A 21,003-nucleotide genomic window follows, 5' to 3' on the forward strand; every position below is an offset into this window, starting at 1 on the left:
TGAAAAATGGGTCCCTCATTTACATGCGGAGCAATTTATAAGTGCGTATATATATGGACGACATCCGAGTTGGCAACTACTGTCTTCACCACATAAACATAATTCCACATTCACAACAAGCAAAACCTTATTGCATTGCATAGAACACAGTTCAATTAATAAATGAGTTTGTAAATAAAATATTATAGGGTTATTGAACTTATATCGGTGAATATTGGTACGAGTTGGCTGTGAAAATGCACGAGCTTGCGAGTGCATTTTGACAGCCAACGAGTGCCAATATTCACCTATATAAGTTCAATAACCCTTTTATTATATAGCTAAAGTATTTGGTTGTTAAGTTATATCCATTTTCACTCAAACTACTCCAAAATAGACGAGAATTCATCAATATTGCCAGTGTGCAATAACAGCATGCATTTCTTAACTGTTCAATATTTAACCCGTCATTAATACATGAAGCAAACTGATTTTGTAAATGGGGACATCATAATTTATGTACAGTAAAACATAATGCTTAAGTATTAAATATCAAATACCGGCTCTGTCAAATTCGGAGGACCGTCGTCTGCCATTTTTGCTTGTTTACGTCGTTACGGTAACGTCAATATTGAACGCTCATACTCGGAATGTTTCAGGTGCATACAATTTACGCAATGTAAAGTTAGCGTTCAATAAATTCTCAGGATATTGAACGCTAACATTCTCTAGATTTTACGCAGATTTTATATTAGACTATTTATTAGCTATATCATAATACAGTTTACAGAGGTGGATCCAGGAATTGTGGTTATGGGGGGAACCACTTTATGAGGCAGGGGGTCTGGGCGAAGCCCTGCACGGTGGGGGCTATAGGGAGCTTCGCCCCTGGAAGCTCCTGGATTTTACAGATTTTATAGGGCTTGAAATATGTCTCCTATTTAGTCATTTGTACTATTTTCTATCATTTTTATTAAGGTAAAATTAATAAAATGACGCAAATTTTAAGGGTTTTTGGAAAAAATTAAGTTCTCCCAATAAAGTAATTCAAAAAATCAAAAGATTCAGGGTTCCAACTTCGACTGAATACCTTAGGGGCCAAGTGGGCCCCTGAAGAAGAAATCCTGTTAGCCCACATGGAATTTTAGTAGCCCACACATAACATGAAATTGAATAACGGGGGGGGTCACAAGAAAGAAACATCAAGTCACATTGCAATTTATTTAAAAAATTAAAATATCAATATTTAAATTCTGTTTCCTTCTCCGTAATTCTTTCAAATACCTCTCATTTCGTCAACCTAGCAAAAATATCAGAGTTCATGGACTTTTGTGATCTTTGCTGCGTCTGACTCACATTTCTTCAGACTTTTATGTTATTTCAAAATTTCTCAGCTTTACGATGCTGTCAAGTTTATAACTTGGGCAAGCTGACACAACGATTGGACCTTTCCTGTCATGTTTTGTACACACAGCACGTCATCCCCTTTTCGCCGTCATCAAGCCATATTCTCCCCTTCTTTCCACTTTGGTTAAAAGCAGAAGCTTTCTTTTCGTTTGAAGTAACCCTAACGTTGTTCAACTTCTGGTTTAAATACATTTTGGAAGGTTTGATACCCCAGGAATGTCTCACAAAGTGGCAAAACCTCAACCGGAAATTGAACTTCAATTATTATAGGACTCGAATCGGTCGGAAAGAAAAATGTTGATCGGACAACTACGGTCGCCAAGTGGGCGACGAGAATGGAAATTTTGGGTGCCCACAAGCAAAGTTTAGTCGCCAATGCGAGTGGGCGAGCGGTAATTTGGAACCCTGAGATTTTGTCATTTATTTCTCCGGAGTGGAAGAAATTATTGCTTCTTTTACCATTAAGAACACTTTTCTAAACAAGATACCACGATTTACCTTAAATTTGAAAAAATTTTGAGGGGGGGGGGGCACACCAGCTGCGCCCCCCCCCCTTCCCCCCCCCCCCCCCTTAAATCCACCCCTGGTTTAAGCTAACTAACTAAAGACAATTAAAGAGATTGAGTGTGTGCATGTTGCGAGTGGTAGTACATTAAATTGAACCCAGGTCCCTGCAATATGGTCCAATCTAAGACTTTTGACCTTAAAGACTAAAATTTATGAAAGAGGCAGTCTGAAATGCTTAATTTATTATAAGCTTCCACCTTGCGGGAGACAATTTTTGTCCTGTCTGTCTATGAAAAGGTTGTGAACACGGAACAATGTGCAATTGTACAAAGAACTTTGTTTTGTTCATTGTTTTATTTTTAACTCATTTGCAAATTTTGAGCTATTTCGATCAAAATTTGTCTGGCTGGCGACTCTTGTCTGTGAACTTTTCAAATGTTTGAAAAATTTTCAACCACAGGGTAATTTTTTTAAATAAATCCTGACTTAAAGGGTCCAGATTAACTAAATTACTAAGCAAGTATCCTCTTATAATTAAGTTTAATTGTTTCTTGATACCATGTCCCCTGGGGTCAGGGCAGACATGTGATAAATTCGATGAGACAAAGAATGAGATCATGCTCATTTAAGGGTGAGATACACGTATGTACAACATTATGAATTGAAAACTTTCAACTTTACTTTATTTAGTCAAAAAATGCAGTTTCAGTAGAAAGTAATCTGGAAAATATTTAAAACCCCTGCTGGATTCGAACCCTCAACCAACAGTTTGGCAGTCAACATGCTAACCTACTAAGCTACTCAGCTAGGTAATTAAATATAAACAGACTAAACAAATTTGACTGATGCTTTAATAGAAAGTCAGCCATTATGACGATGTAGTAACGTTAATTATCATGATCACCTCCTTCTATTTTCTTACATATAAGTCCAAAGGGTATAACACTAATTATCTGACCACCTGTTATCACCATCATAAAGTAATTTGTCCTGTGTATTCTCATGACATATCTATATTCCACATTTCAATTTGGAATATTTAGATTTCCAATGCCTTTGCAAATTGTAATGATCGATAGTAATTTCTTCCTGAATGTGCTGCAGTACATTGTAAACAATACACATATGAATTTTTATGAATACAGTCTCTTTTAATGGCTGGGAATTCCAACAGAAACAAAATAGAATGTAAATATAAGAAATATAAATTTCATTTTTGAAAATACATGAGGTTATAATGAACAGCTACTTAAATTTTGTTAGTCAGAAACAATTCTGTCAAATATTTTTTTAATAAAAACCAAATAAGAACTCTTATGATGTATATATATATACACCAAATTATAGTTGAATTTGTGGGTATCTGTAAAGTGCAAAACGAAATCTACCGAAACGATATCCACCGAAATGAAACGAAATCCACCGAAACGAAACGAAATCCACCGAAACGAAACAAAATCTACCGAAACGAAACCAACCGAAACGAAACGAAATCTACCAAAACGAAACGAAATCCACTGAAATGAAACGAAATCCTTCAAAACGAAACAAAACCAACCGAACCAAAACAAAATCTACCAAAACGAAACGAAACCAACCGAAACGAAATCTACTGAAACGAAACAGATTGTATAACCGAACCCTTTAATTATAATAATTAAAAATGGCATCTTAGGCCCCTGTGAAAGTTACCACATTTCAATAGAATTCGCCTTGGCCCTTTGATGTAGGCTTTCAGCTTGACTGATACAAAGTTTTAAAAGTTGGAAGGGTGGAGTTGGTGGGGGGAGGGGGGGGGGGGGGGGGGAGGAGTAAGCACAAAGTACATATCCAAAGTTAATTAAATATCATGTGAAATTAGTTTCGGATCCATAAATTTCGGAACGGAGGGTTAATTACAGTCTCACAGGTCAGAGGTTTGGGAAAACACTAAACGAAGAGTGTTGGATCCGCCTTTGGGCATAAATATATGTTTCAGTATTTTTTGCTCTAAAGATAAATCTATGTATACATGTGGATATTGTGTATTTGTATGTAGTATATCAAACGGTGGATTCTGAGTATGTCCTCCCGTTCTCCTTGTAATTTCTGCTTAGCCTTTTGATTTTACAAAATGCTGACCTCTTCCTGATATTATTGCATTAAACAAATTCTGTTTTCCGTCCCGTTTTCAATTCCCCGTCTTAGCAACACCCCAAATATATAGAGTTATCTTTAGACTCACTACATATCAATAATAATTTTTAATAATACATGTATATATATCTTACCAAATTGCATTCATATAATATGGTATACTATTCAATTTTTTTCCATTATTGAAAGTACTCACACCTCAGCAGTTAGAGATAAAATAAGAGGTTAAAAGCTCTTCCTGCTTTCAATTTTCTCAGACACCATTTTCTTCAAACAATGTATCTATGCCCAAAAGCGGATCCAATGACGGCAACCCCACCCCTCGTTTAGTGTGTTTCCCCAGACCTCTGAGATTGTAACCCTTCGTTCTGAAATTTATGGATCCGAAACTAATTGCACATGGTATTTAATCAACTTTGGATATGTACTTTGTGCTTACTCACCCCCTTCCAACTTTTAAAACTTTGTATCAGTCACACCAAAAGCCTAAATCAAAGGGGATCGAGGCGAATTTTATTGATATGTGGTAACTTTTACAAGGGCCTAAGATACCATTTTTAATTATTATAATTAAAAGAGATCGGTTTTACAATCTGTTTCGTTTCGGTTTATTTTGTTTCGTTTCTGTGGGGTTCGTTTCTATTTGGTAGATTTCGTTTCGTTTCGGCAGATTTCATTTTGTTTCGGTAGATTTCGTTTCGCACTTTACAGGTGCCCTTGAATTTGTGCATCTGTCGCAGGCATAATGAACGAAACCTGAATTATTATGGAAGGACATAATGACAGAAAGACTCCTACCACAGGGGGTGGGGAGTGGGGGGCATGATTTAAACAAACTTGAATCTGCACAATGTCAGGAGGCTTTCATGTAAATTTTTTACTTTCCTGGCCCAGTGGTTCATGAGAAGAAGATCTCTAAAGATTTTCCCTATATATTTGCATGTAAAACTTTAATCTCCTATTGTGGCCCCATCCTATCCCGGGGGCAATGAGTTTTACAAACTAAATCTGCACTATGTCAGGAAGCTTTCATGTAAATGAAATGTATACTTCTTTGGCCCATTGAATCTTGAGAAGAAAATTTTTAAAGATTTTTTTTTCTAAATATTAGTATGTAAAACTTTGATCCCCTATTGTGGATGTTTTGTACAAAGTTTAGTTGAAATTGACCTAGTAGTTCTGGAGAAGAAGATGAAAATGTTAAAAGTTTATGCCGACGCCAACACTGATGACAGACAATGGACTAATTTTGATCAGAAAAGCTCACTTGAGCTTTCGGCTCAGGTGAGCTAAAAAAGTTTTGGCCTGGACAAACATTGTATGAGATGCGGAAAAAGAATTCACACTAAAACAATACGTCCCCCTTCTGGGAGGGGGAGACATAATTATAATAAAATGCTTCAGGAGACATTACCTAGGTTAACTTTTCTTTAAAGCAGGTCAAATTTCAAGGTCAAGATCCCTTGGTCAGAAACTTTGGTACCAAAAGAAATACATATGAAATACAAGAGCTCTGTCACTCACCCATTCAAAAGTTATCAGCAAGGTTAATGTTTGAAAGTTTGAAATTTGGACCAAACTTCAAGGTCACTAGGTCAAAAATCATGGAGTCAAATAAAGGGGCTTGTCACAAGAAATCTACATCTGTATGAAAGCTCCACTTTGAATACTTCAGGAGTATTACTGCCTTGGTAAACTTTTTAAAAGTAGGTCAAATTCCAAGGTCAAGGTCACAATGTAAAAAATTTTGACATCAAAAGAAAGGTATTGTCACAAAAGAATGCATATATGAAACACAAGAGTTCTCTTATCCCTCACCATTCAAAAGTTAGGAGTTATGAGTATAGTTTTGGACAGAATGACAGACAGAACAAAAACAATGTGCCCCCCCCCCCCCCTCTATATTCTAAATGAATTCACTGATATATCAAGTCATTCTTTCTTTAATATCAATATTCTAAATGAATTCACTGACATATCAAGTCATTCTTTCTTATCAATGTTCTAAAATGCTCAATTTTTCATCCTAATATAACTTTTAATGGAAAAAAATAAAATTTCAACATCACAGATTTCACATGCAAACTGATGACAGAAACAGTACAGAAAAGACTGATTTGTATGATAAAGCCCCTCCGACTTGGTCAACAATAAAACTTGGTGTTTTAGCAGATTATTTTACATGCAAATGCACAGAAAGAATTTACTCTTGAGAATTTAAACCTTTCAAAGCTGTTACAAAAAATCAATAGACAAAAAGAAAAAAACAACCAATCTTTGTACCACATATTTAAACAGATAGGATACAAACTTTGACAAAAACTTACTGTTACCAAAGTGTCAAGCTACACCATCACAGTTACTGTGTTTACAACTCATCACACAAATTAATCAGTTCAACTATCACAATTAGTTTGATAGATTATGCATTCTTTTATAATCTGATTAACAAGATTTCTATAATAAAATTAGCACCTGTTGAAAATAGCAAATTGTCTGAACTTATACCCTTAACAATTTACACACAACTTCAACTTACAGCAAAGTCTATGTAATTAAGGGTGTTCCTTTGTCAATCAATCAGCTTGTATTGACAGGCGAGTCCCCTTCCTCTTTTATCTCATCTACAAACCCCATCAGGACATGGATTGGGAGTTCAGTTACCTTATTCACTTGTATTGACCATCCTTCCCCCCTTCAGACTACCCACCTGTTAACTCAATAAGGGTCAAAGTCCAGGACACCTTTATTTTCACCAATGCCCCACGCAAAATTCCTCTCTGTCAAGTCACAGAATCCCGTCTGTGCTCCATTTACAATGCACAATTGGGTCACTATATCCTTTATACTCTCCCATGAATGAAATTTATGTGACCAGTTCAATCTGGTTCCCCCTCCCTTTCTTATAAAGTACCTGTTCTTACTCATGGGAATAATGACACTCAGGTAAAATTAAACAAGTGACCAAAATATTTTTGGTATTTCACATGTTTTATTTAAGCCATTATCACACATTTGGCAGACAAATCCTGACAAGCTGTCACGAAAACTAGCCCATCTCTCATTCAGATCTTCATTATGATTAATATAATGTGTCTCTTCGAAGATTCGTGTATAACCAGCTAGAATAAAACATATTCCAAAATAGAAAACCTCTCTCAAGGAAGCTGATTTTCATTCTACTGTTCTATATATAGAATTTCATCTATGATATATATATAATTCAAACTTCTTTTTATGGCACTACATGTATAACCATTCAATAGTAATACTATTGTGTTCAAAGTGTTGGCAGATTACCAATACACACCTAAATTTCAACATGTTTTAATTTGGATTACCAGTATTCGAATTCAGTTTTTCTATAAAATCATAACCCCTCTTCCTGATAATATTTCCCAAACATTAACGAATATTACTAATTCTGTATAGACACAGTTGAATCTTTAATTATCAGTCATTAAACCTATTATTAACATGCGCAAAGGAATTTTATTGCAAATTTTCAAAAGAGGATACACAAGCAATACAAACTTACTTATGTACCATGTTTCTAATCAATGAATGTTCCAGCCATACATCCTTGTCTCAAATATAGTAATTGCCTACTCAAATATAAAGACATACTCAAGTAAAACTAGAATCTGCTAACACTGAAATATCACACTAGCTTAGCAAATAATGTGTACCATAATTCAGTAGTATGTATACTCATTTATATCAGCTTCCTTGTTTGTTTGTTTGATTGTTTGGAGTGTCTGGTATGCTCTCATAGCTTTTTATCTGGCTATGGGTTCATGGTCCTGACTTGGTTGCATCATAAAATCCATACTCCATGTCTTAAATAAGTTAACAGTGGCATACTTATCAAGCAGTCTGTCTTAGAAAGTGAAGCGATATTGGAAATGCATGATCTATCTCCTCACAGCCTTCAGAGGGATAGTTTTCATATTTCATAGTATTGCATGTGTGTGTGTGTATGTTGTATGTATGAGTGTATATGCATGTTTGATTTTGGGGATTTATGGTCCGTTTCGATGATTTTAAAAACTTTTCGTTATCTAAAGTCTGTCTGAATCAGTATAAATTTGATTGTCACTAGTCATCTGAGGCTAATACATGTAATATGTTGGTCTGCAGACCAACCCTTCCTCTTCTTCCACTTTCTGCAATTTCCAGACACAAATTTCTTTTCCAAGATCTTATAAATGATATTCGGAATCAAACATTATTATCTGTATTAACTATTCATAACCTCAATATTGAATAATAAACCTGTGTTGCAATTTTGATATTTCAATATAAACTGGGAGAAAGCAATGAATCTGGGTTGATGCCAGGTGACATTTGACATGCTTCATACTACAGTACCTGTAAACTCTGTAAAAGTACGGAAGCTTGTGCATATCAAGAAGATAACTGACAGAACATTTCTATGGCTAATTTCTATATGCATTTTTTTCTATATGCATTTTATTGACGGAACATTTCTAAGGCTTTCTATATGCATTTGATTGACGGAACATTTCTAAGGCTTTCTATATGCATTTTATCGGAAAATACCAAGATATTAGACCACAATGCAATTTTGAAAAATGTTATCCGTCATCCTAAAGGGGCAATTCTTAATCTGGCCTACAGTTAACTTAGTTTTGATGTCACATCTGACTAGGATTTCTCAACAACAAAAATCTCGAACATATAAGTTTGAGTTTTCTTTTATTTGAGCAGTTAAAATTTGAGTAAAATCTCTGCAGACTTAAATCAAAGTTTTTGACTAAAGACTTCTTCCGAGAAATCCAGGTCTGCTTACATAACTCAAAAATTGTAACATCACATCAGTTTGCAAATAAAAATGGATGTAAACATTTTATCTGCTACCGAAAATGTGAACAAATGTGCATTTCTGGAATTCAAAGTGCGTAAAATTTGAAAAATATGCAATAACAATATGTGTTTGTGAAACACTGATGCTCCTGTACAGCAGCAAAGTACTTCTGGTACTAACAGAAAAGTCTTGTCACAAAAAATACACATATGAAATGTGAAAGCTTTATCAATGATCATTCAAAAGTTATGGCCCAAGTTCAAGTTTTTCAAAAATCTGCCAAACTTCAGGGTTATGAGGTAAAACATTTTGGTACCGAAAGAAGGAATATACATGTGAAATATGAAAACCCCAGTAATAACTGTTCATAATTTATGACCATTGCAAGATTAAACGTTTTCCAAAAGTAGGTCAAACCCCATGGTCAAGGTTAGGAGGTCAAAATTTTCTACCAAAGGAGAGGAATACACATGTGAAATATGAAATATGAAAGACCTATCTCCAACCATTCAAAAATTGTAGCCTAGGTTAGTTTATTAAAAGTAGGTTAAAGGTCACAAGGTCAGAAATTTTTGTACCACCAAAAAAAGTGCTAGCTGTCACAAGGAATAAACATGTGAAATATGAAAGCCCTATCACCATTCATTAAAAAATTATAGCCTTATAGCTAGGTTTTGCACACAAACAGACAGACCAAAAACTATATGCCCCGAAATCTCCGATTGTGGGGGTGTAAAAAGGTTGTTGACTGAAAGACTGGGAGGAATCGTCACCCTCAGTTGTCACTTGCAGCTCAGTCCACTTTACTGCACAACCTTGAGAAGGCATATTTTGAATAGTCTGTCACCGTATTAACCTATAATTAGTTCTCCTATGACAAACGCAGACACCTCACACGGAACACGCAGATAATCCATCAAATCCACAATCTCCCCACACATTCATACAGCTACAATTTTTCAACAGCACACAATGAATTGTACAGATAATGTAAATAGTCATCTTTCAAATAAGCCTCATCTACATTCAAACAAAAAATAAACAATGAAACCATTGTTAATCAATATTAGATTGGGACAGTTTTCTATCCTTGACCAGACTTTTTAGTATTGTAATCTTCAATTTAGTACTGATAAATACTGGACATTAATGAATTGTCCTTATTCTGATACACTTAAAATGCATGCAAGCCTCAGCAGAACTCTGTCACTTTTACAGCAGTACTGCAGTTATTCTTTTTCTCTGCTACTATACTCAACTTTATGAATATATATAGGTACCCGGTAACAGTATAAATAAGATCCATAGAAAGAAAATCCTACATGTGCATGCACCAAATCTGCAAAAGCTGAGGTGCATGCATATATCTGACAAACAGGGGTGTAGTAATCCACAATGTCAAGCAATATCAGATACAGCAGGTGCTTGATACAGAGCCAGGTTTGATGATAAGCCATTAAAATTTAAATCGACATACATTAAATAGAATTGTCTTCTGTCTTTAACAAATGTCTTCTATGTCTGCTTGGAAAAGGAGAGTGTCAGAGATGAACACTTTTATAAAACAGGCAAATGATTAGTAAAATCACCTGGTATTTAAAGCTCCACTTAACAGTGATATAGGACAACTAATTCATTTATTCATTTATTAGCAATTACCATATAAAAACAAACAAAACTGACAATTACCATATAAAAACAAACAAAACTGACAATTACCATATAAAAACAAACAAAACTGACATTTTCACAGGTTTGGAAAACGCAGTTCTTGGTTGTCACCTGCTACACCAGTTTTATCAGGAGTCCCACAGGGAACTGTCCTATGCCTACTGCTTTTCCTGGTCTTCACAAACACCATGCCCATAACATCAACTACCCAATTTCTTACCAATGATTGTCTCTTGTATTGAAGGATAAAGACAGCAGAGGACCAAGCAAGACAGTAGAAAGATCTCAGTCAGCTACAACAGTGGGAGGATTGATGACTACTGAGGTTTAACCTGGATAAGTGTACAGTACTGCTATCAACAGGAGGTCCCTACTGTTAGTTAGCTATTCCATCAATGGCCAAGTCCTTTAACACAGTAGACTGACTCCTCAACAGAGTAACATTGCATAGAACCCTCAGTTGGGACACATGTGTAGACAGGAACCACAAGAACATAGCCCTAACAGAAACATCAGTCGATGCCCAATTAACATCAATGCCCTAGTGATAATCCACCCAAGTGTGACCTACCATGGAATATGCTTTTAGTGTGAGGAGGCCAGCAACTAGGTAGAACATCAGCAAGCTAGAGGAGGTCCAACATAGTCTAAAGAGAACAGCAAGATTTGCCACCAGAGACTTCTAGCAGGGCACCAGTAGTGTAACATCCAGGCTACAACAACTCTAATGGCGAACACTACATTACCGATGTTATACAGGATATCATACAACCTTACAGACATCTCAGAAGATTACCATCTAAAGCACATAGATGAAGGATTGATGGACAGTGTCCAAGGCAGGGGTCAAAATGCAAAACTGCCAAATCAATATGAAAGATTTTAAATTCCTTAAAATAGGGTCAGGAAGAGAAAATGCTTTAAAAACTGATATTCCAAACTGTGTACATATTTCACTCCACTTTGCTTCGCCCCACTCCACTCAGCTTTTTACCCCAAGGCTAGACAACTTGATACACATAATAGAAAATATATTAGGCATCAAATGGAATAATTCTAGGATCCAAATGTTCAAGTGAGGGTCACACTGAATTGTTTTTTGGGGGCTTGCATTTACAAGTGTTAAAAATTTTGCTAGTTCTTTTCATCTTCATATAAAAGATGATCAAAAAGTTATCGAAAAACTATTTTCTACAAAACATGAATGTTGACAATGGTGACCTTGACCCTCAATTTTTTTTCTTAAACACTTTAGAAATCATCCTTTAATTACAAATATTAACATCAAACAGTATATTTGACATATTGCAAAGAAAAGTAAAATGTTAACACATGGGTGCCACTCACCACTCACTCAACTTCCTTGCAACTCAGCTAAAAGTGTAAGGAAAAGATTATCCTCATTGACATTAAATGGTGATAACAGATGTATCCTAATACTGGCATTAAAGATATCATTTGAAACATGGCCTGTTGTTGATGAAGATTCCAAAGATAGAGTCTAGAGAAACGAGGAGAAAATGAAATGGACTGGGAATTGATCCAGTCTGACAGTATATATGAATTAACAGAAATAAAATTCTGAAACTTCAGTACAGCAAAGCAGAGCTAGGACTTCAATGGTTCAAGTCTGAGGTAAAAGTTTGATTGATTACCCGCCACCTGGTATAAGACCAGTAAGAGGATCAAAAGGTTCAAATATATCAAGGACATGAACCACTTCAATTGTACAGATATCCTTTCACTGCCATTCTGATGCAAGTGTTTAGTATACTAGTAACAATCAAGTCATTTCCATCGCACAGTACTGTAGTCATCTAAAAATGATCCTTAATTTCACTAATTAATCTCTAACAGCTATGTTTAAATAGTGTCCTTGAGACCAAAAAAAAAAATCTCCTTCCCACATGATACAGATCCCCTTTGGGTCACCTGTATCCCACGAACATGTGACTAAAGTCTGCACTTTTAAAATGACAGGATAACTGCAGGGCCACGAGATTCAAAAACCTCAGTGTCACATGATATTATGTATCATTAGAATGTTATACATTTACACATGGCTGGGTGGCACTAAGTACAGTATGTACCTCCCACACATATAGCACATACACGGGTCTCAGCTGTTGTACACTTTTAGCATGGGCACTGGTTATGTTGTATATTTAAAACTAAATACAAACAAAGAAATGTTCTTTAAAGTCCCTGTATTGTGCATATATAAAGCTAGTGATGAAAGAGGTTTGGATAGGCCTATGTCAAATAATCTGGTTTATTAGTCTGCATCCCGCAGTTTCTCATTAAGTTTTATCGTTACAATGGCCATTGTCATCTGCAGTCAGGAAGGAAATATTGGAGATAGAAGAAAAAAATCCTTAGTGAGTTTGAGTAGGTAAATATATGGCTTAGTGTGTTAGACTGGTAACATTAAGCTCACAGAAAACAATGGTGATAATTCAGCTAACGATCGCGATCTCCTGTCAAAAGGCTGACAATTCATGAATGAAAAAATATTCAATTTTGATACTTACCACAAAACTCCTCCCTGATGTTGTATTGTCTTTGACAGAAATCGTACTTGTAGACTCCCTCCGAGATTACCGCCATCGAAATCTAGTTTTTCTCAGTTTCCCACTCACTTTTAGTTTCTTCCACGTTTTCTCTGCAAAACGTGAATGTCACGTGACCATTCTCATCCTCCGCGCATTTGTCTGCCCCTGAAATGTTTGTAGTTTTGGGAAGAAAAATCGAATTTTAAGTATTTGGAAGGTCAACGGATGTATTTCACTAAATGACAATTTGTTTGAACTGTTACTGTATGTATTCATTTCAGTTGATATATTTATCATATATTTATTTAATTACTTAGCCTATAGAGTCTATGTTTATTCATTAGCCTATTGACTTTTCTATTTTTTATTAAAAAACAGAGGTCTCAACATGAGATCAATGCTGTAGTACGTATATCATTTTTTTAATCCAATTTATTCTCTTATCTACAATTCAGGCAGATAATACTAGATTTTTCCTCACAATATTTATTGCCTATGCATGGTCGACATAAGATATCCAAAGTTATAGAATTTTGTAAAAATAGGCCTATTTGGAAATATTTTAATTAATACTGACCCATATTTACCACAAAATTTTCTTATTAAACACCTTTACTTTTAAATTATTTACTTTAAATTCAATGGAAACATTACCTAAAATCCTTCAAACGGGACTTTTTCTGGGTGTACTTCATGTACTGCGGAGGACCGATGGACATCGTTGTTTGATGAAATAACAGAAGATCCCACGCGAACACAGAAAAATCCTACTTCGTTTTTAACAGAGCACATACGGTCGAAGAGAGGGACAAACATTTCAAGAATAATCCCACTTTCCAGATTCCTTCCATTCACAACTATCGGTACTAACACACGCGTATACTATAAATATGGTATAGATACAGAATACAAGATATAACTATGTCCATGGTACTAACACCCCGCTCCTAGGGCTGCAGTACCTTTTGAATATTATACAAACTTTACTCGCACGTGGCGGCGTGTGTAATTTAGCTTTTACTCTCCCTTAATTAATGAATATGTTTGGTTAACCATTTACAGTAACATATTTGTGTCGCGAGATTTACATATGATATAGATTTATGTCTCACGGGCTTGTTTACAATAGTGTGGAGGGTTCAAACAAAGAAATATAATTTGAAATCACGTAACCTAAAGGTGTGTACATGTACAATGTATAGGTATTTACTAGCAACTCAAACATCTATAATAATCATATATACTCGTGTCCCTTATGTAGGAAATGTTTCAAAATTACCCGAGCTATGAAACGTAGGCCTGCACATTCATTAGTAGTGTGGTTATTTATTGTTATCAAGGAGAGGACGATCCAAGCTTTTCATGAAGTTGTGTCCAATTCTTTTCAATTTGGCCCTCTTGTCAATGAAATATGATCAATTGAGAGAGAGAGGGAGAGTTTATCCGTGTCCCTGGCCTTCACTAAATAGTTTGATATTTTGATCCAAAGACAGACGTGTCCCCAACGGATCACATGCTCGTGATATCTGCTCACCCTTTAGAAATCGAAACTGGTAGATATTCAAAACCAAGTATCCCAAAAGAATATCGTTTTTGTCAGTTTTGTAAAACTACTTTTGAAGATGAGTTATACTTTTTATTTGACTGCTTTATGTATAAAGATATACGAAAGAAATATTACCCTTTAAACATCTATAATTCAAATGATGATATATCAAAGGAAAACCATTGTAAAGTACTATGCAACCTGTCAATGCTGTTCATGCTAGAAGGTTATGTGAATTTTTATTTGAATGTTTTGAATTGCGCAAGAAAAGTAAAGTGCTATAATTATATTACTAATATTATATATACAATACTAAATTGCATCCATACAGTTTACAGTTTAATATGTCACGTGTACATATGGGATATGTATGTGTGTGTATGTATATATATATATATATATATATATATATATATATATATATATATATATATTCAAATATGTATATGAACTGTTTGTACTTGTATTATCATATATCTCATTGTTTAACATGATTGTATGCCAACATGTTTAGTGAATCAATAAATTGAATGGATCTATTATGTACCCCCTCCCCCAACCCCCAACCCCCGTAACCCCCACCCCCGTAGCAGATAAAGAAATAATAGTAGTAAGAAATACGGGAGGACAGCTAACACATGTGCCACACACCGCCTTGAAGTATATATATCAGCATGTATTGGAAACTGAACCATGCCACGGTAGCTCTACGCACTTCAAGTGATGACATTTCCAACATGCACTAAGAATATGACCATTTCAATTCAACTCGTTAGAAAAATAATTTCGGGGTGCGTCAAAACTGGGATCAGCTTAACACACAGTGGAAGGGATTGATTGATTGAATATAATTATTTAACGTCCCTCTCGAGCATATTTCACTCATATGGAGATGTTTTCTCTTTAGAGAAGTCGATAGGCATAGCCTTCATCGAATGCCTCTCGACTTCTCTAAAGAGAATAATGGAGACGTCACCACTGCCGGAGAAGGGCTGCAAATCTAGGCCTATGGTCGGCGCTTATGACCTTTGAGCAGGAAGGGATCTTTATCGTGCCACACCGGCTGTGACACGGAACCTCGGTTTTTGCGGTATATTGTAAGAACATTCACTCCAAATGCAAAATCGTTTTTTTAAATGTTGAAAATTAAGCCTAAAAAAAGTTTTACTTCATTCACTCAAAGTAATAACAGTGTAATACAATTTAAGACTTGCGAACTTCAATTTTGAAAGCCAGCGGTCTGTTTGGTTCCTTATAGCCCATCGACAGAAATTCATTAAAAACACATGTAATTTGTGTGTACTGTACCGTCATTTGTAAGGGACCGGTCAATATTTATTGGGGGTTGGGACCAGTGCAAAATGCAATACGACACACATTTATTTTGACTTACATACTGATAGGACTCCAACTTTTTTATTTTCAACATTGATAGAACAGCTATATTTTATGCAAATGTATTAGGGAACAAAAAATATTATAAAGTATTTCAAACTTTTAATTCAACTACCTTTTAAACAATAATACTAAATTATGTGCATGCTTTATTTCATGTCCAAGTTGAATATACTAGAGACCATTTGGAATAAACACTGGACCTTTGAAATTTTTTAATATTAAAACATGTGATTAAAAATCACAAAAGAAGTATTCAGCTGTGAATAAAATTGCAAGAATTACATGTAAGTTTTGCATAGAGTATGGATTTCAATCATAGAAAATAAAAATGTAATAACATGTTGGTCATAACTTGAAAGATACAGACCAGAATTGAACTCAAGTGTAAACACGTCTAAAGTTATGTTTGATAGTTTGCCATTACAACCTATCATTGGGTCAAATGCTGTCTGACTTGTTTCATACCGAGTGTTAGGCCGTTCTTGGCACACTGATTTTGACTACGGATAACTCCGTTTACCTGATCAAGATATAGGGCTCACGGAGGGTGTGACCGGTCGACAGGGGATCCTTACTCCTCCTAGGCATCTGATCCCACCTCTGGTATATCCAGGGGTCCGTGTTTGTACAACTCTCTGTTTTTTATTCCTTATAGGAGTTATGAGATTGATCACTGTTCGTTATCTTCACCTTTCATAGAGAATAATGATGTGTGAAAAATACTTGTAAGTACATGAGACAACAATTCAGTAAAACAGTAATTAAAAACAATGCAAAGTGTAGTAATTTAAACAACAATTTAACAAAAAGAAAAAAAAAATTAGATGAAAAAAATGAGATTTGTATAACTTCACTAGACAAATTACCGAACAAACATGACAAAGTAACTTAGAGAAAACCAGTTTTGACTGGAATAATGACAATAACTCCTAATGATATGCAGGATTTACATATTGAACTACATCTGTTCACCTGCCCCATTGTCTCCCAAGTTAACAAGGTTCAAGTTATATATTATGGAGAAGTACGCAATCAGTGTAGCCACAGTAAGTGGCATCACTTGTATCAGGAACACAATGTTGTGAAGTGGCTCTTATCCATATTCCAGCCATTTTTGCGTTGGCTATATGACGTCAGGACGTCATTACGATTATTATGACGTTATACACTGACGTTTTTCGATCAATGAATGTTTTAAAATAAAATTGACAACTTTGATTGATTGATTGTATCTTGCTTTTAAAACGTCTCACTCGAGAATTTTTTCACTCATACGGAGACGTTGATAACTTTGAAAACAAAGCTTTGAAAACAAACCTGAGAAATGTTGGTCATAAACTCGAATATATAAAGCATAAACCAATTTGTGTTTATTGAATAGTTTGTACTTCAATCGGCCTAGATCGGCCCGGTGGCAATCAACGTAGTTTGTAAATCGGTCCTGTGGCACATAAGTGGTTAAAGTAAACAATAGTTTCTCAGGAGCTTGAATCCCTCAGCTGATATAACTGGAGAGACAATTATGAGAAACTCCAGAGGTTTTACAAATAAGTAAAATTGATGTTTAATCATACATACATTTGTAGGCCTATATACTTTTTGTTTATTTATTTATTAGATAGGACACACAGTTACACATCTGATATAGGACAGCAACTTCTTTGTATTTTTAGATTATGGAATGCACCGGTCCCAACTCCCCAATAAATATTGACCGGTCCCTAAGTACTCATTTGTGACTATTTTCCCGTCATTTGTGAGTACTATTACGTTCCTTGTGAGTACTATACGTCATTTGTGAGTACTATAACATCATTTCTGAGTAATATAACGTCATTTTAAGCAGTATTACTTCATTTGTGAGTACCAAGCCGTCATTTTGAGTACTATTAACGTCAATTGTGAGTATTGTAACGTCATTTGTGAGTACTATAACGTCATTGGTGAGTGCTGTAGCGTCATTTGTGAGTACCGTAACGTCATTTGTGAGTACTGTAACGTCATTTGTGAGTACTATGACGTCATTTGTGAGTACTGTGACGTCATTTGTGACTACTGTTTCGTCATTTGTGATTAGCATTTCTCGTTACCTCCGTGAAGGAGGTTTTATCTTAGGAACTATTAGGTCTTTGGATAAAAAGCATACCAAATCAAAATCTTGAGTGTTAACACTCACACCCTCCCCTATATTCATCGCTTCATACGCTTGCGTTCCCTGGTCAGACTTTACACGTGTTTTGAAAATATAAAAGTTAGGTGGGGGATATATTACACTGTCCATGAAGATTACATAGGAATTATTATTACATAACCTACTATATAACTTGATATGACATTTTTTTGTTCTGTTTTCCTACTTTAATCAGCAGAGAAGGGTACACAAAATGAATAGGGGGTGAAACAGTTCATCACGTGACCTACTATTACCCGATCACGCGACGAACTGTTTCCCGGTCACGAGAGAAACTACATTATATTGTCCGATTAGCCTACGGCCTCTGACAACAGTTTCCCGGGTTTTCGCCACAACCTCGGGACAATATTATACAATTATTTTACGCCTACTCGGGAAACAGTCAAAACTGTTTCCCCTCGGTAGTGACGAAGACCCAGGAAACCATTGTCCTTGGCGTACGGCCTCTGACTGAGAACAACAGCTTCCGGGGTCTTCCCCACTACCGAGGGGCAATAGTTTTGACTGTTTCCCTTGTTGGCATGAAATAATTGTTTTATTACCTAATCTACTACCTGGGCAATAGTTTCTCACGTGACCGGGAAACAGTTCGTCACGTGATCGGGTAATAGTAGGTCACGTGATGAATTGTTTCACCCCCTGCTCATTTTGTGTACCTTTCTCTGTTGAAAAAAAAAAGTAATATCAATTCATATAGTAGATTGGGTCTTGACTGTTTCCCCAAGTAGGCATGGAATAGTTGTATACCGTATGGGTTTCATTCAAATTCCCAATATTTAGTAGGTTTACTGGAAACATCAGCGTTGTATACAGGTGCATGCCACGTTGAGTGAATGATGTAGAGCCTTTTCTCTGCCCACATACTTTGAATACGGCATAAATATTTCAAATAACTGTATAGTATGCTTTTAAAAATCCTGTCGAAGATTTAGGACTGAAATTCAAAGAATTCAAAGCGGTATGGAACTCGAGATACCCTAAACACGAGTGTCAATAATCTCCAAACTTAGATTGTTATGAAAGGTGAAGATAACGAACATTGATCTATCTCATAACTCCTATACGGAATACAGAATGGAGAGTCGGGCTAATACGGACCCCTGGACACATCAGAGGTGGGATCAGGTGCCTAGGAGGAGTAAGCACCCCCCGTCAACCGGTCACACCCGCCGTGAGCCCTATATCTTGATCAGATAAACGGAGTTATCCGTAGTCAAAATCAGTGTGTCAAGAACGGCCTAACAATTGGTATGAAAGACGTCAGACAACATTTGACCCAATGACTGATTGTATCGGCAAACTAGGTCATTATATGTGTAACGACCACACCATTTGCGAAATGCTCACTTTAGACGAGACTGTTGAAACTCCTGTAACATCAACTTGTTTGTCAGTAGCCTGTCTCGATTTAAAAACGGATCATACGCAGAACAAGCTCTTGCATATCGAATCACTTGAGAGATACAAACACGATATGCAGGTGATAATGGAATATTGCTACATATATATGGGAAGTTGAGGATGAAGAAGCTGAATTCATCCCGTTTGTCACAAAGTTGAGTTGTTAGTTTACCGTTAATATTCATTTTGAATAAAATATCTAAGCACGAAGCAGATGTGGAGGACTCTGTGCCAGGTGTCTATCGAATCGGCATATGCATGAAAAAGTTGATGATTATTATTAATAGATAAAACGTCGTCGATATATTTAAATATCGAGTTGAAGACCACAGTAAGATATGTTTTCTTCTCATGTAGAAGCATTTGAATAAACTCTGCTTCACAAGAATCCTTAAACAGGTCGGTTAACAAAGGAACGCAATTCGTGCCCAGAATTCGTTGGGAATTCCAACAGGCTGTTAGAAGATCTGGTCACCAAAGACTACGAAGATATTGTCAATGAGGAACTCCAGCACATTTTTAATTTCAACTTCAGAGTACTTGTGCGTGGAATCTTTAATTTATCATGAGGAATGGTCATATGAAGTGTTGAAAAGTCGTACGTTTTGATGTTGATCTGAGAAAAGTTTTGCGATTTCAAATTTATTAAAAGTTCTATAGAATTTTTAACTTGATTTACACTTTTGGCATATGTTGTGACGTTTCTCCTTCTCAGCTGTTAATATTTTCGCGAGGAGCAATGATATAATTAAATAATTAGGTATAAATTGAGTATTCCATTGAGGTACAAGCATGTGGGATAGACGTTCTTACGAAAATGAAGCCCCCCCCCCCCCCCCCCCCCCCAATAAAATCATCCACTGTACAAAGTTTGTACTACCGAGCTTAATTGAAATTAGATGATAGCTCTGTTCGCCCACTCATTACACTATGGGACCAGATCAAAAGATCTATTTTTAATGAGACTGATAGTTTGTCATTATATCTATTCACAAGCATCTCCTTTTTACCTCATGTAGATAAAAGATATATTGTCCTACATGATAATAATGATGGATTGTGGGGTATCAAATTGGTCTTCGTTGTCCTACATAATGATAATGGATTGTGGGAACATTAAATGGGTCTTCATTGTTCTACATAATGACAATGGATTATGAGAACATTAAATGGGTCTTCATTGTTCTACATAATGACAATGGATTATGGGAACATTAAATGGGTCTTTATTGTTCTACATAATAACAATGGATTATGAGAACATTAAATGGGTCTTCATTGTTCTACATAATGACAATGGATTATGGGAACATTAAATGGGTCTTCATTGTTCTACATAATGATAATGGATTGTGGGAACATTAAATGGGTCTTCATTGTTCTA

At 35.7% G+C, this 21,003-nt stretch overlaps 1 protein-coding gene and 1 long non-coding RNA gene across 6 annotated transcripts in view; one reads left to right on the forward strand and one right to left on the reverse strand.

The window, feature by feature from the left end:
- Window positions 1–13,188, reverse strand: part of LOC125649650 (transient receptor potential cation channel subfamily M member 1-like) — a 119,654-nt gene extending 106,466 nt beyond the window's left edge. The window contains exon 1 of one of the 3 annotated variants that reach the window (XM_048877321.2): window positions 13,060–13,188. The gene's annotated coding sequence lies outside the window, so the exon portion shown is untranslated. Of the gene's footprint in view, window positions 1–7,567; window positions 7,722–13,059 lie in introns of those variants that run through there. The other 2 variants (XM_048877320.2, XM_048877322.2) reach the window with 2 other exon arrangements.
- The window catches only part of LOC125649687 (uncharacterized), a 33,838-nt gene that overhangs the window by 7,296 nt on the left and 5,539 nt on the right, over window positions 1–21,003 (forward strand). Inside the window, exon 3 of one of the 3 annotated variants that reach the window (XR_007360779.2) lies at window positions 10,773–13,161. The exons of the other annotated variants lie outside the window; for them this stretch is intronic. This is a non-coding gene — a long non-coding RNA (uncharacterized LOC125649687). Of the gene's footprint in view, window positions 1–10,772; window positions 13,162–21,003 lie in introns of those variants that run through there. 3 annotated transcript variants of the gene reach the window in all.

Source organism: Ostrea edulis, chromosome 5 (assembly GCF_947568905.1).
Source record: "Ostrea edulis chromosome 5, xbOstEdul1.1, whole genome shotgun sequence".
NCBI lineage: Eukaryota > Metazoa > Mollusca > Bivalvia > Ostreida > Ostreidae > Ostrea > Ostrea edulis.